Here is a 14,906-nt window from a genome sequence, read left to right on the forward strand (position 1 = left end):
GGAAATTTTCACTTGGGACTTTGAACTCACAGTCAGTGTTTATTCTCCCTCCTAGTTTAGTGTCATCCGCGAATTTGGATAGATCAAGTTCGATGTCCTCATCCAGATCGTTGATGTAGATTGGACATAGTTGAGGCTCAAGCACTGATCCTTGTGGCACTCCACTAGTCACATCCCGCCAATCTGAGAAGGACCTGTTTATCCCTACTCTTTGTTTTCTTCCCGTTAGCCATTCTTCAATCCATGTTAATATATTCCCCTTAATTCCATGGGCCCTAATCTTGTGGATCAACCTTTTATGCGGCACCTGTTTTAGATTCTCCTCCAGCCCCGCCGAGACGTCCTTCACCCTGGTCCCAGGAAGGCAACAGAGCCTTCGGGTCTCCTGGTTGCGGCTCCAGATAAATGTACCTGTCCGCCTGATAGTCTCATCCGCAATTAATACAACTTTCTGTTTGTTTCCCCTAATATAGGAATCACGTTTTCCTCCCTCCTCACAGGCTTCCTTGTCCACACAGGTTGCAAGGATCTCGTACCTGTTGGCCAAGGTTAAAGCCTGAGGCTTCACTACCACTCTCCCTGGTGGTCCCTTAACCTCCTACCTGTCAGACACCCTATCCCGTCCTTGACTGATACTATTATCTATACATTCCCTGAGCCTCGGAGGAGTGACTGGCTCCAGGATGAAACTATCCAGGAAGCACTCACTGTCCCCGATGCTGCGCAATGTCTGCACCTCGGATTGCAGCTCAGACACCCTGAGCTGGAGCTGCCTCAGTTGCAGATATTTGCTGCAGATGTGGTCGCCCGGGCTCAGACTGCCCTCCGGCAACTGCCACATGTTACAGTCCTCACACAACACACAACAACATTAGTTAATTAGTAGTTAGTTAGTAGTTGGCAAGACATCACTTTTTTATTTCCTGGTGAGCTGCTCGGTTGCTTCTCTCTCTCTCTCTCTCTCTCCTGCCTCTGCTCCTGACTGGCTGACAGAGACAGACAGACAGACAGAGACGGGCACCGAGACAGACAGACAGACAGAGACAGACAGACAGAGACGGGCACCGAGACGGGCACCGAGACAGACAGACAGAGACAGACAGACAGAGACGGGCACCGAGACGGGCACCGAGACGGGCACCGAGACAGACAGACAGAGACAGACACCGAGACGGGCACCGAGACGGGCACCGAGACGGGCACCGAGACAGACAGACAGACAGAGACAGACAGACAGAGACGGGCACCGAGACGGGCACGGAGACGGGCACCGAGACAGACAGACAGACAGAGACAGACAGACAGAGACGGGCACCGAGACGGGCACCGAGACAGACAGACAGACAGAGACAGACAGACAGAGACAGACAGACAGAGACGGGCACCGAGACGGGCACCGAGACGGGCACCGAGACAGACAGACAGACAGAGACAGACAGACAGAGACGGGCACCGAGACGGGCACCGAGACGGGCACCGAGACAGACAGACAGACAGAGACAGACAGTCAGAGACGGGCACCGAGACAGACAGACAGATAGAGACAGACAAACAGAGACGGGCACCGAGACGGGCACCGAGACAGACAGACAGACAGAGACAGACAGAGACGGGCACCGAGACGGGCACCGAGACAGACAGACAGACAGAGACAGACAGACAGACAGAGACGGGCACCGAGACGGGCACCGAGACAGACAGACAGACAGAGACAGACAGACAGAGACGGGCACCGAGACGGGCACAGAGACAGACAGACAGACAGAGACGGGCACCGAGACGGGCACCGAGACAGACAGACAGACAGAGACAGACAGACAGAGACGGGCACCGAGACGGGCACAGAGACAGACAGACAGACAGAGGGTAGAGTTTGGAATTCACGCAGAAACAGCCTCTCACATCACTCTCCTGGTCAGCGCCAACCTCTGAGTGTGTCAGGGAGCGAGTGTGTGAGTCGGTATTTGAGTGAGTGTGAGCCGCTCTCACCTGTGTGTGTGTGAGTGAGTGAGTGTGAGCCGCCCTCACCTGTGTGTGTGTGAGTGAGTGAGTGAGTGTGAGCCGCTCTCACCTGTGTGTGTGTGAGTGTGAGAGCCCGTCAGTGTGTGTGAGTGTGAGAGCCCGTCACTGTGTGTGAGTGAGTGTGAGAGCCCGTCACTGTGTGTGAGTGAGTGTGAGTGAGTGTGAGCCGCCCTCACCTGTGTGTGAGTGAGTGTGTGTGTGTGAGTGAGTGTGAGCCGCCCTCACCTGTGTGTGTGAGTGAGTGTGAGTGAGTGTGAGCCGCTCTCACCTGTGTGTGAGTGAGTGTGAGTGTGTGAGCCGCCCTCACCTGTGTGTGTGAGTGAGTGTGAGTGTGAGCCGCTCTCACCTGTGTGTGAGTGAGTGTGAGCCGCCCTCACCTGTGTGTGAGTGAGTGTGAGTGAGTGTGAGCCGCTCTCACCTGTGTGTGAGTGAGTGTGAGTGTGTGAGCCGCCCTCACCTGTGTGTGTGAGTGAGTGTGAGTGAGCCGCCCTCACCTGTGTGTGAGTGAGTGTGAGTGAGTGTGAGCCGCCCTCACCTGTGTGTGAGTGAGTGTGTGTGTGTGAGTGAGTGTGAGCCGCCCTCACCTGTGTGTGAGTGAGTGTGTGTGTGTGAGTGAGTGTGAGCCGTCCTCACCTGTGTGTGAGTGAGTGTGTGTGTGAGTGAGTGTGAGCCGCCCTCACCTGTGTGTGTGTGTGAGTGAGTGTGAGTGAGTGTGAGCCGCCCTCACCTGTGTGTGTGTGAGTGAGTGAGTGTGAGCCGCCCTCACCTGTGTGTGTGAGTGAGTGTGAGTGAGTGTGAGCCGCCCTCACCTGTGTGTGTGTGAGTGTGTGTGTGTGAGTGAGTGTGAGCCGCCCTCACCTGTGTGTGTGAGTGAGTGTGAGTGAGTGTGAGCCGCCCTCACCTGTGTGTGTGTGAGTGTGTGTGTGTGAGTGTGAGCCGCTCTCACCTGTGAGTGTGAGTGAGTGTGAGCCGCCCTCACCTGTGTGTGAGTGAGTGTGAGTGAGTGTGAGCCGCCCTCACCTGTGTGTGAGTGAGTGTGAGCCGCCCTCACCTGTGTGTGTGAGTGAGTGTGAGTGAGTGTGTGAGTGTGTGAGTGAGTGTGAGCCGCCCTCACCTGTGTGTGAGTGAGTGTGAGTGAGTGTGAGCCGCCCTCACCTGTGTGTGAGTGAGTGTGAGTGAGTGTGAGCCGCCCTCACCTGAGTGTGAGTGAGTGTGAGCCGCCCTCACCTGTCTGTACGGAGGTGTCGGACTGACTCTCTGTGTCGCCGCTGAAGTCGGGACGAGCACTGACCAACTGCCGCTCCGCGCGCTCTTATTCTCTCCGACTCCTCCCTCCCCGCGGTCACGTGCTGCCGTCACTCACTGCCTCACCCCCCCACACACACACTGTCACACACACCCTCACACCCCCCCACACACACTGTCACACACCCCTCACCCCCCCCACACACTGTCACACACACCCTGACCCCCCTCACACACACTGTCACACACCCCCTCACCCCCCACACACACACTGTCACACACACCCTCACCCCCCACACACACACTGTCACACACACCCTCACCCCCCACACACACACTGTCACACACACCCTCACCCCCCACACACACACTGTCACACACACCCTCACCCCCCCACACACACACTGTCACACACACCCTCACCCCCCCACACACACACTGTCACACACACCCTCACCCCCCACACACACACTGTCACACACACCCTCACCCCCCACACACACACTGTCACACACACTGTCCACCCCCCCACACACACACTGTCACACATACCCTCACCCCCCCCCACACACACTGTCACACACACTGTCACCCCCCACACACACACTGTCACACACACTGTCACACATACCCTCACCCCCCCCACACACACAGTCACACACACTGTCCCCCCCCACACACACACACTGTCACACACACACACACACACACACTGTCACACACACCCTCACCCCCCCCGCACACACACACTGTCACACACCCCCTCACCCCACCCCCCCTCACACACACTGTCACACACCCCCTCACCCCCCCCACACACACACTGTCACACACCCCTCACCCCCCCACACACACACTGTCACACACCCCCTCACCCCCCCCCACACACACACTGTCACACACCCCCTCACCCCCCCACACACACACTGTCACACACCCCTCACCCCCCCACACACACACTGTCACACACCCCCTCACCCCCCCACACACACACTGTCACACACACCCTCACCCCCCCCCACACACACACTGTCACACACCCCCTCACCCCCACACACACACACTGTCACACACCCCCTCACCCCCCCCCACACACACACTGTCACACACACTGTCACCCCCCCCACACACACACTGTCACACACACTGTCACCCCCCCCACACACACACTGTCACACACCCCCTCACCCCCCCACACACACACTGTCACACACACCCTCACCCCCCCACACACACACTGTCCCACACACACACACACACACTGTCCCCCCCCACACACACACTGTCATACACCCCCTCACCCCCCCCCACGCACACACTGTCACACACACCCTCACCCCCCCCGCACACACACACACTGTCACACACACCCTCACCCCCCCACACACACACACTGTCACACACACCCTCACCCCCCCCCACACACACACACACCCTCACCCCCCCCACACACACACTGTCACACACACCCTCACCCCCCCCACACACACACTGTTACACACACCCTCACCCCCCCCACACACACACACACACTGTCACACACACTGTCACCCCCCCCCACACACACACACTGTCACACACACCCTCACCCCCCCCACACACACACTGTCACACACACTGCCCCCCCCCCACACACACACACTGTCACACATACCCTCCCCCCCCCACACACTGTCACACACACACACACACACACTGTCACACATACCCTCACCCCTCCACACACACACACTGTCACACACACACACACACTGTCACACATACCCTCACCCCTCCACACACACACACTGTCACACACACCCTCACCCCTCCACACACACACTGTCACACACACCCTCACCCCTCCACACACACACTGTCACACACACCCTCACCCCCCCCCCCACACACACACTGTCACACACTGTCACACATACCCTCCCCCCCACACACTGTCACACACACTGTCACACATACCCTCCCCCCCCACACACTGTCACACACACTGTCACACATACCCTCCCCCCCCACACACTGTCACACACACTGTCACACATACCCTCCCCCCCCACACACTGTCACACACACTGTCACACATACCCTCACCCCACACACAGACTGTCACACACACTGTCACACATACCCTCCCCCCCACACACACTCTCACACACACACTGCCACTCTTATCCACGCACTCTTCCGTGAAAAGTTTAGGGATACGAGCAGGGTGGAACAAAAAGGAAGGTGTGGCGCAATAGTATCAGACCCACAAATAAATTAAAATGAATTAATTGAATATGTTCTGCCGCAGTTTCAGCAGGGTGCTAAATGCAGAATTGGGGAGTTGATTGGTTCTTAATTACAATACAACACAAAATTACATTTGTATAGGGCCTCTGATGTAGGGAGGGCGTCCCAAGGCTATAATCGACTTGGACGAAATCCGGGAAAGAACAAATTGTTATGTTTTTACATTTTTGAGAAAATAATGACTCAGTTGGAAACACTTAGGAAATTCTTACCGACAACAAAGCAATGGGTGTGGGCTTACAGTCTGACGGCCTTCCCTATGATTCCATTGTAAAGAGGAATTTCCTTTAAATAGTCGGAAGGCAGCGAGGAAACGCAGTGAGAGAGAGAGAGAGAGCGAGAGAGAGCTCTCTCAGATGTTGGTTATTATTTCGCCCACAGAGTATGGAGTCGATTCACTTTACAGTATATTCTGTGAAGCCCTTTGAGACATCTTGGAGGCATGAAAAGGTGCTATGTCAAATGCAAGGATTATTATTGTTTGGCAGTTTGAGAGAGGCATGGGAAGAGCTGATATGTTGTGCATCTCATGGGCAATTTCAAGGGAAAGCTGATGGAATTACCGCCCTTGGATGACTATTGGGAGAGGCAAATAATTGGTTTCGGTGTTCATGGGCTAGAAAGGCAGTGGATATAGGATTCCCACTCCCTCAGTGTCATGATAGAAATTTTGATCTTACCGTTTGAAAATATTCATCCTCCTGCCCTGCTTCCTACATTTAATTAAACTGTGCCTTATAAAATAACTTGCATTTATACGGCACCTTTCATGTAAAACAATCAAAATCTCAAAATGCCTTGACAAATGGCAGAAATAAGAGACTTAACAAACACACAGTTGAAGAAATATGTTTTTAAGAGGTTTTTGAATTCAAAAGTATTGAGGCAGAGTCCTTGGTTCTGGCTTGAACCATGTGGGTCCACAGTAATAGGGCAGGGAATCTTTCCAGCAATCCTCCATAAACTCTGCAAGCCAAAGCCCCAACAGGTAAGGTGGTCCTAGTTGGACAAGCTTGACAGTGGCACATCCAGGTCCTGCCGATGAGTCAGGTTGGGCTGTCATCAGCAGTGCCCTGGAGCACTGTAGACCCACTTGGCTCAGGAACCAAATGAGCAAGATCGCAACAGAATCCTGCCTCACAGAATACTGACTTTCTGTTGCTAAACACATCACCTTAGAGCCAATTGGTTTCTAGTTGCAATGTTACAAGCAGACCTACCTCCCCACAAGCAAGACTGTCATTAAATTGGTCAAGTGCAGATCTGAACACTGAGTTGGTAGATAGCAAGTACCAGGAACTCCCTGTAAAATTCCTGATGAGTAGGCTCCAGCCTCCTATTTGTCCCTCGTGCCCTCTGTTCCACCATCAGTGGCCGTGCGTTCACCCACTACTTCCCCAAACTCTCTCCCTCAATCACTCCGCCTTGCCCCCTTCCTCCCTCCCCACCTTCAAATCCAGCATAAAGACCTTCGTTTTTGATCATCCTTATGGTCACCTCCCCCCTCCTTCTCCCCTTGGCTCGTTGTCAGACTCCGCCACTGTGAAGCGCTCCAGGATGCTATCTAGCGTGAAGGGCGCTATTTACATGCAGCTGTTGTTGTTGTTGCTTGACATTATGGGCAATAAATGAGGATGGGGGAACAGCTCAGGTCATGACCATTACATAACAAGATTCAAAATGATTATAGAAAAGGAGATAGACGAAACCAAGATTTCCTTGATTGGGAAAAAGCTAATTATAATGATATAAGGAAAGAACTGATGAAGGTAGACTTCCAGGTGCAAGAGAAATATATTCCAATAAGGAATAATGGAAAATGAACTAATAATGGGATGGCATGGATGAATAAGGAGTGAGGACAAAACTGCAACTAAGGAAAAAAGTATTTGAAAAGTACAGAATAGATAACGGAGAAAGAAACAGGAGTGAATATAGTAAACTTGGGAAAGAGGATAATAGACAATTAGGAAGGCAAAGAAGAACCATGAGGAGAACACAGCAAATATATAAAAAGACACAACAAGGTGTTCTATAGGCTGTCAACAATAAAATAATGGTTAAAGTGGGACAGAAGGGGAGAATGGGATAAGCTCACAGCAGATATTAAGGGAATGGCAGAAATATTAAATGATTAGAAGCATTTATCTAGTACAGATTGGTTAGGATATGGAATGATATGCCCTGCTGGGAGCAGATCTTCAGGTAAAATCCATATCAGTTTTCAAAAGGGAACTGGATAAATATAATAAAACTCGCATAAGTCTTATCTGTTTAAATCGTATAATTGCTCAACAACAAGATTACATTTGTATAGTCTCCAAGTTTTCCATAACTCATACTTTGCAGACCGCGACTACGCCACTACTTCACCCCTCAGGCTGCTGAAACTCTTGTTCATGCCTTCATAACCTCCAGTCTCGACTGCAAATGCCCTGCTTGTCGGCCTTCCCCACTCCTCCCTCCACAAGCTGCAGATAATCCAGAAGTCTGCCGCCCGTGTCCTCTCCCGCACCAAACTCCATGACCCCATCTCCCCATTCTCGCCCGACTCCATTGGCTCCCTATCCTTCAGAGGATCCAGTTCAAGATCCTGATCCTCACATTCAAATCCCTCCATGGCCTCAGCCCACCCTACCTCTGCGACCTCCTAACCCCCTACCAACCCACCAGATCCCTCCGCTCAGCCGGTTCCAACCTGCTCCATGTCCTTCGACCACCCCTCCCCCACCATTGGCGGGAGAGCCTTTAGCCACTCTGCCCCCAACCTCTGGAATTCCATTCCCCAATCACTCTGCCTCGCCCCCTCCTTAGCCTCCTTCAAGTCCCACCTCAAGACCTTCCTCTTCAACCATGCCATTGTCACCCCCCTTCCCCTCCCCCTCCCCCCATGACCCCAGCTCGGGTCTGAAATGCTGTACACTGTCCAGTGTCTTGGGACGTCCTCCCGATGTGAAAGGCGCTATACAAATGTAATCTTGTTGTTGTTTTTATTGTTGCTGTCATATTTAACGTTATGGCCCCAACCGATATGACTTATGTGAGTTTTACTGGATCTTAAAAAGTGTCATCTCCAGGGGTTTGGTGAAAGGGTGGGTAAATGGGACTGAAAGGATTGCTCGTTAGCCAGCACAGAACCAAATGGCCTTCTCCTGTGCTGTACATTTTTAGGGCTCTAGGAATATCTGGAACAGATACACCAAGTCCATCTGCCTCGATCGAATCCATCTCATTTCTTCCTAATCAAACTGAACTTCCTGATCACGATCAAGTCTTCGATGCATCTGATATATGAACAGTGATGTTCAAAGGGGGGAGGGTTTCCAGACAAAGGTCAGAAGTCAGAACCCATCCTAACTAACTCTGGACCGCTGAGGACAATTTAATGCACATATTGGTGGTCCAACTGCCTAAGCACAGGCCGACAGGGTGTGTGACTCAACACTGCATCAAGCAGCTGAACTGAAAAACATCATGATTCTGTCTCCCTCCACCACATTCTAGCAGCCAGAGAATCCTCTGCAGACGTCATAAAACTGACAAGAACTGTTGGTATTTATTGCTGAATGATCTGGATCATTGACCCTCAATGTTATATAGTAACTCATTACATGGTATAAGCCAAACTACAGGTAGTGCACTAGGAATATAATTTTTTTGAATAAAAAGCTTGGAGGAAGCTTTAGCTCGCCATGTAATGAATTAATACAAACAAATCAACGTGATTCCAGAAGTAGGATGTAACCAGTTACACTTTTCTTTTTAATAATGTAGTTCTGCTAGAAATCAGATAAACCAGCTTATCACTGAACCCAGTAACCAGTGCAGAAACACTTGTGAAGCTGTGCAAAGGAACTCTTTTTAGTTTATTGAATTCTCTTTAGGATATGCATCCTAAATCTTTGAAAAATGTGCAGCAAAATTTCCATTTGCCTTGTATGGTTGACTACGCGACCTTGCTTGTATCACAAGCTAACCTTGTATTCATTTCTTCATGGTTGTTTTGTAACTCTGAGCTGATCAATAACCTATTGCAATATTTTCTCTGAAAACATTTCAATTCCGGTTTCTCTTACAATGGAGGATGAATGAATTGAAAAGCAGTGATGGTAACCTGTGCTGTTCCCACTGCTGTAGTAACAGATCTCCTCTCACAAGCAATATAGCTGTCTAAGGGCACAAACAGAATTCAGTGATATTTGCCCATCTTAATGGGGAACCCTGGGAATCAAACCTGGGACCTTCCTAATCTATAAGTTTTATTTCCACATTGGACAGTGGATTTAGCAACTGAGCCATTGGATAACAACAACAACAACAAGATTACATTTGTATAGCGCCTTTCACGTCCCAAGGCACTGGACAGAGTACAGCATTTCAGACCCGAGCTGGGATCAGGGGGGAGGAAAGGAGGGGAGGGGAAGGGGCTAGCCGATGGCATGGTCGAAGAGGAGGGTCTTGAGACGGGACTTGAAGGAGGCTAAGGAGGGGGTGAGGCGGAGTGAATGGGGGATGGAATTCCAGAGGTTGGGGGCAGAGAGGCTGAAGGCTCTCCCGCCAATGGTGGGGTGGGTGGTTCGGGGGATGTGGAGCAGGCCGGAGCCGGCTGAGCGGAGGGATCTGGCGGGTTGGTAGAGGGTTAGGAGGTTGCAGAGGTAAGGTGGGGTGAGGCCATGGAGGGCTTTGTATGTGAGGACCAGGATCTTGAACTGGATCCTCTGAAGGAAAGGGAGCCAATGGAGTCGGGCGAGAGTGGGGGAGATGGGGTCACGGAGTTTGGTGTGGGAGAGGACACGGGCTGCAGAGTTCTGGATTATCTACAACCTGTGGAGAGAGGAGTGGGGAAGGCCGGCAAACAGGGGGTTTGCATAGTCGGTGATGAAGGCATGAACAAGAGTTTTAGTGGCCTGAGAGGTGAGGTAGTGGCGGAGTCGGGCGATGTTACGGAGGTGAGGGAAGGCAGAGCAGGTCATGGCTTGAATGTGGGGGAGAAAGGACAGTTGAGGGTCGAACAAGACACCTAGGATCGTGACTGGCTGGTGAGTTGAAGTGTGCAACCAAGGAGGTTGATGCTGCCAGAGCCTGAGGTGCAGAGGTGCTGGCACGAGCAAATCAAGAGGGCGTCAAGCTTGTTCACATTCAACTGTAGGAAGTTTGCGCTCATCCAGGACTTGATGTCTGTCAGGACAGCAGTGGTCCTGGAGTTGAGGGTGAAGGCAGAAAGATAGAGTTGGAAGTTGACCCCATGTCTGCGGATGATGTCACCAAGGGGGAGTATGTAGATATTAGAGAGGAGAGGGCCAAGGACAAAGCCTTGGGGGACGCCAGATTTGACAGTGCGGGGGCTGGAGGAGAAACCGTTAGAGGAAACAAAGTGGAGATGGTGAGAGAGATAGGAATCGAACCAGGCAAGGCCAGGTCCGTGAAGATCGAATAAAGCGGAGAGGCGATGTATGAGGATGGAGTGGTCGACAGTGTCGAAGGCAGCAGAGAGGTCGAGGAGGACAAATAGGCAGAGGGAGCCCTGATCACAAGGAAATTACCTCAATTTAATTCAACCTCAAGTATCAATGTTAATTGCTACAATGATGGCTCAGAATCTAAAGACTCAAAGGGTTGGCAAAGATTTGAACAAAATATTAAATCAGGGTTTGAATACCAGAGAAGATGAGAAAGAGATTGGGATGGAATACAGTCGTAATTATCTTGTCAAAACATCCTTTCTTCCTCAGTCAAAAGCCCTCTTCCGACTGCTCTGTTTGACAAAACATTGTAAAGTTCATTGTAAAGTTGTAAGGCCACAATATTGCAGTTGACTGCAGGAATGGAGCAATGAATAGCAATGGGACAAGATAAAAGCATTAACAATTTACCATTTAATATTCCATAGTAAAATGTTCCCAACCACCATCAGCCTGACCAGCTAGGAATTACACAGCTCATGCCCATTACCTTGACCTTGGGGAAAGGACAGAGTTTGAATGTATTTCTTTAAGAATGAAATAGCCACAATGATGTAGTGGATAAAGTTGCAGCTTTCTCACTTGGAGTTCAGGACTTTGAATTCAAGCAGAGTTTGCTAGTCTCAGCCAGGACTGTGTGGGAAAGCTAAATTGACTCTAAATTGGATCGGATTTTGCAGAGATAGAAAAGGTAAAATCAGCTGTGTTTTTCGTTCCTAGTCTCTCTTCAATATGCTCTATTGTACAGTTCCAAACGGTCTATTTGTGCTGCTATTCCTCTTCCAACCAATAACCAAGATCAATTATAATTATAATAATAATAAATCTCATTTTTAGCCACATTGTGTTTATCACAACCTTCTCTGATCTACCTGTACATGGAAATCCACTATTGTATCATCAGTCCGTGTTACAAGAGTAAGCAAAGTTCTGAACTAAAACACATGGCATAGTTATATGATTTGAACTTGCAGGAAATTGCAAACTCAAGATTGTCTTTCACGAACATGACGAAATGTATAACAAAACAGGGATTTACTCAAAACCAAGTTTTACTTCCTCTTCTCACTGTTTTGTATTCATGGTTGTTTCTTGTAAGTGGATTTGAATCACTGAAGGCAACTAACTGAATGCTCCTGCCAGACACACCCAGTCTTAGTATATCCATTTAAATTGTGATATATCCTCTTTCATCACTGAAAGAAGTACCCTGTCCTAGATACCCATAGATATATAGACCATCCTTCGGATGAGGCATTAAACTGAGGTCCCGCCTGCCTGTTCAGGTGGTCATAAAAGATGTGTTTCCCCCAGTGTCCTGGCCAATAATCCCCCAAATAAAAGTGGTCACTCATTTCATGGCTGTTTGTGGGTCATCGCTGTGTGCAAACTGGCTGATGTAGTGGATAAAGTTACAGATGAGAGTGCTACCAACTGAACCAGCCTGACAGTCTCTATGAGATTTCATAGAGGTGCATAAAATTTGAAATGCAGTTGAAAAAGTAAAACCAGATCAATACTTTAAGATTAATCAAAACAATACAACAAGAGGACATGGAAACAGAGTTTCAAAGGGTAATGTCAGGACAGATAGCAGGAAGTGTTTCTTTATGCAGAGGGTAATCAATAACTGGAGTAGGTTGTCAGGAAAGGTGATTGAGTCCAAAACACTAGACTCATTTGAAAAATAGCTCAATGCTGTGATTGGAGGAATGGTAGGGATGAGATCGGATGGGCCGAAGGGTCACCTTCATCCAAACCAATCTTATGGTCTTCAAACACAGCTATGACCACCTTCCGTCCCCCTCCCCTTGCTTGGCGGCGATTCCTGTCCCTGGGATGTGCTCCGAGATGTTACCTTAGTTGAAGGTCACTATATAAAAGACGTTGTGGTTCATTATTATTATGTCCTATTTATTATTATCTGCTTGATGGAGTTAGATTCCGCTGGAACCATATGCCACATACCTAACATTCTGCAGGGAAAAAAATCTTGTAAAAAATCTAAATTGACTCTAAGTTAGATTTTTCAGGGATCGAGAAGGTAAAATCAGCTCTGCTTTTTGTTTCTAGTCTCTCTTCAATATGCTCTATTGTATGGTTCAGTTGAAAACCTTTTAGAAAACTGTCATGCACACATTTATAAACTGTCTATTTGTGCTGCTATTCCTCTTCCAACCAATACCCAAGCTCAATTCTAATTATAACAATAATAAATCTCATTTTTAGCCACATTGTGTTTATCACAACCTTCTCTGATCTACCTGGACATGGAAATCCACTATTGTATCATCAGTCCGTGTTACAAGAGTAAGCAAAGTTCTGAACTAAAACACATGGCATAGTTATATGATTTGAACTTGCAGGAAATTGCAAACTCAAGATTGTCTTTCACGAACATGACGAAATGTATAACAAAACAGGGATTTACTCAAAACCAAGTTTTACTTCCTCTTCTCACTGTTTTGTATTCATGGTTGTTTCTTGTAAGTGGAGATGAATCACTGAAGGAAACTAACTAAATGCTCCTGTCAGACACACCCAGTCTTAGTATATCCATTTAAATTGTGATATATCCTCTTTCATCACTGAAATAAGTACCCTGTCCTAGATACCCATAGATATATAGACAATCCTTCGGATGAGGCATTAAACTGAGGTCCCGCCTGCCTGTTCAGGTGGACGTAAAAGGTGTGTCTCCCCCAATGTCCTGGCCAATAATCCCCCAAATAAAATTGGTCACTCATTTCATGGCTGTTTGTGGATCATTGCTGTGTGCAAACTGGCTGCTGGCTTTCACCCACAAAATACACAGTCAATCCACTTTACAATACATTGTGAAGCAATATGTTGAGATGTCTCAACAACGTGTTAAGGTCCTATATCAAATGCAGGGATTATTATTATTATACAGAATCAATGGAGTTATTTAAAACGGAAAGAACAGCAACACCTTGCTTTTATATAATGCCTTTCACGTAGAGTAACATCTCAGAGCGCTTTACAGTGGTGGGCCAGATGTCAAGTTGGAGGGTGGGAGGAGAGAGAAGAGGGAATGTGGTGACCATATGGATGTTCCCAGCGTCAGAGGAGAGCAACAAGGCTGATCCCCAGCATCAGAGGAATGAGCTATGTGCAATGATTAGACAAGCTAGGTTTCTTCAGTCTTAATAACAATAATCGTTGCATTTGGTATGGCTACTGTCATGTCAGGAGGACATCGCAAAGCGTTTCACAGATGCTACGGGATCTTTAATATCCACCTGAACAGGCAAATAAGCAGACTCAGTTAATTCATCCAAAGACCGGCATCTCCAACAATGCAGCTCTCAACCAACACTGATTTGGAGCATCACTTTAGACCATATGAGTTTTCATGTCCCAGCCTGGGGCCTGAACCCACAAATTTCTGACTCAGAGATGAGAGTGCTACCAACTGAACCAGCCTGACAGTCTCTATGAGATTTCATAGAGGTGCATAAAATTTGAAATGCAGTTGAAAAAGTAAAACCAGATCAATACTTTAAGATTAATCAAAGCAATACAACAAGAGGACATGGAAACAGAGTTTCAAAGGGTAATGTCAGGACAGATACCAGGAAGTGTTTCTTTATGCAGAGGGTAATCAATAACTGGAGTAGGTTGTCAGGAAAGATGATTGAGTCCAGAACACTAGACTCATTTGAAAAATAGCTCAATGCTGTGATTGGAGGGATGGTAGGGATGAGATCGGATGGGCCGAAGGGTCACCTTCATCCAAACCAATCTTATGGTCTTTAAACACAGCTATGACCACCTTTCTTCCCCCTCCCCTTGCTTGGCGGCGATTCCTGTCCCTGGGATGTGCTCCGAGATGTTACCTTAGTTGAAGGTCGCTATATAAAGACG

The 14,906-nt window shown here is 48.9% G+C and overlaps 1 protein-coding gene across 2 annotated transcripts in view; it reads right to left on the reverse strand.

The window, feature by feature from the left end:
* Window positions 1-3,397, reverse strand: part of ass1 (argininosuccinate synthase 1) — a 62,873-nt gene extending 59,476 nt beyond the window's left edge. The window contains exon 1 of one of the 2 annotated variants that reach the window (XM_042337137.1): window positions 3,219-3,397. The gene's annotated coding sequence lies outside the window, so the exon portion shown is untranslated. 2 annotated transcript variants of the gene reach the window in all.
* Between the last annotated feature and the right edge of the window lie 11,509 nt (window positions 3,398-14,906).

Source organism: Callorhinchus milii, unplaced genomic scaffold, assembly GCF_018977255.1.
Source record: "Callorhinchus milii isolate IMCB2004 unplaced genomic scaffold, IMCB_Cmil_1.0 Scaffold8, whole genome shotgun sequence".
Taxonomy (NCBI): domain Eukaryota; kingdom Metazoa; phylum Chordata; class Chondrichthyes; order Chimaeriformes; family Callorhinchidae; genus Callorhinchus; species Callorhinchus milii.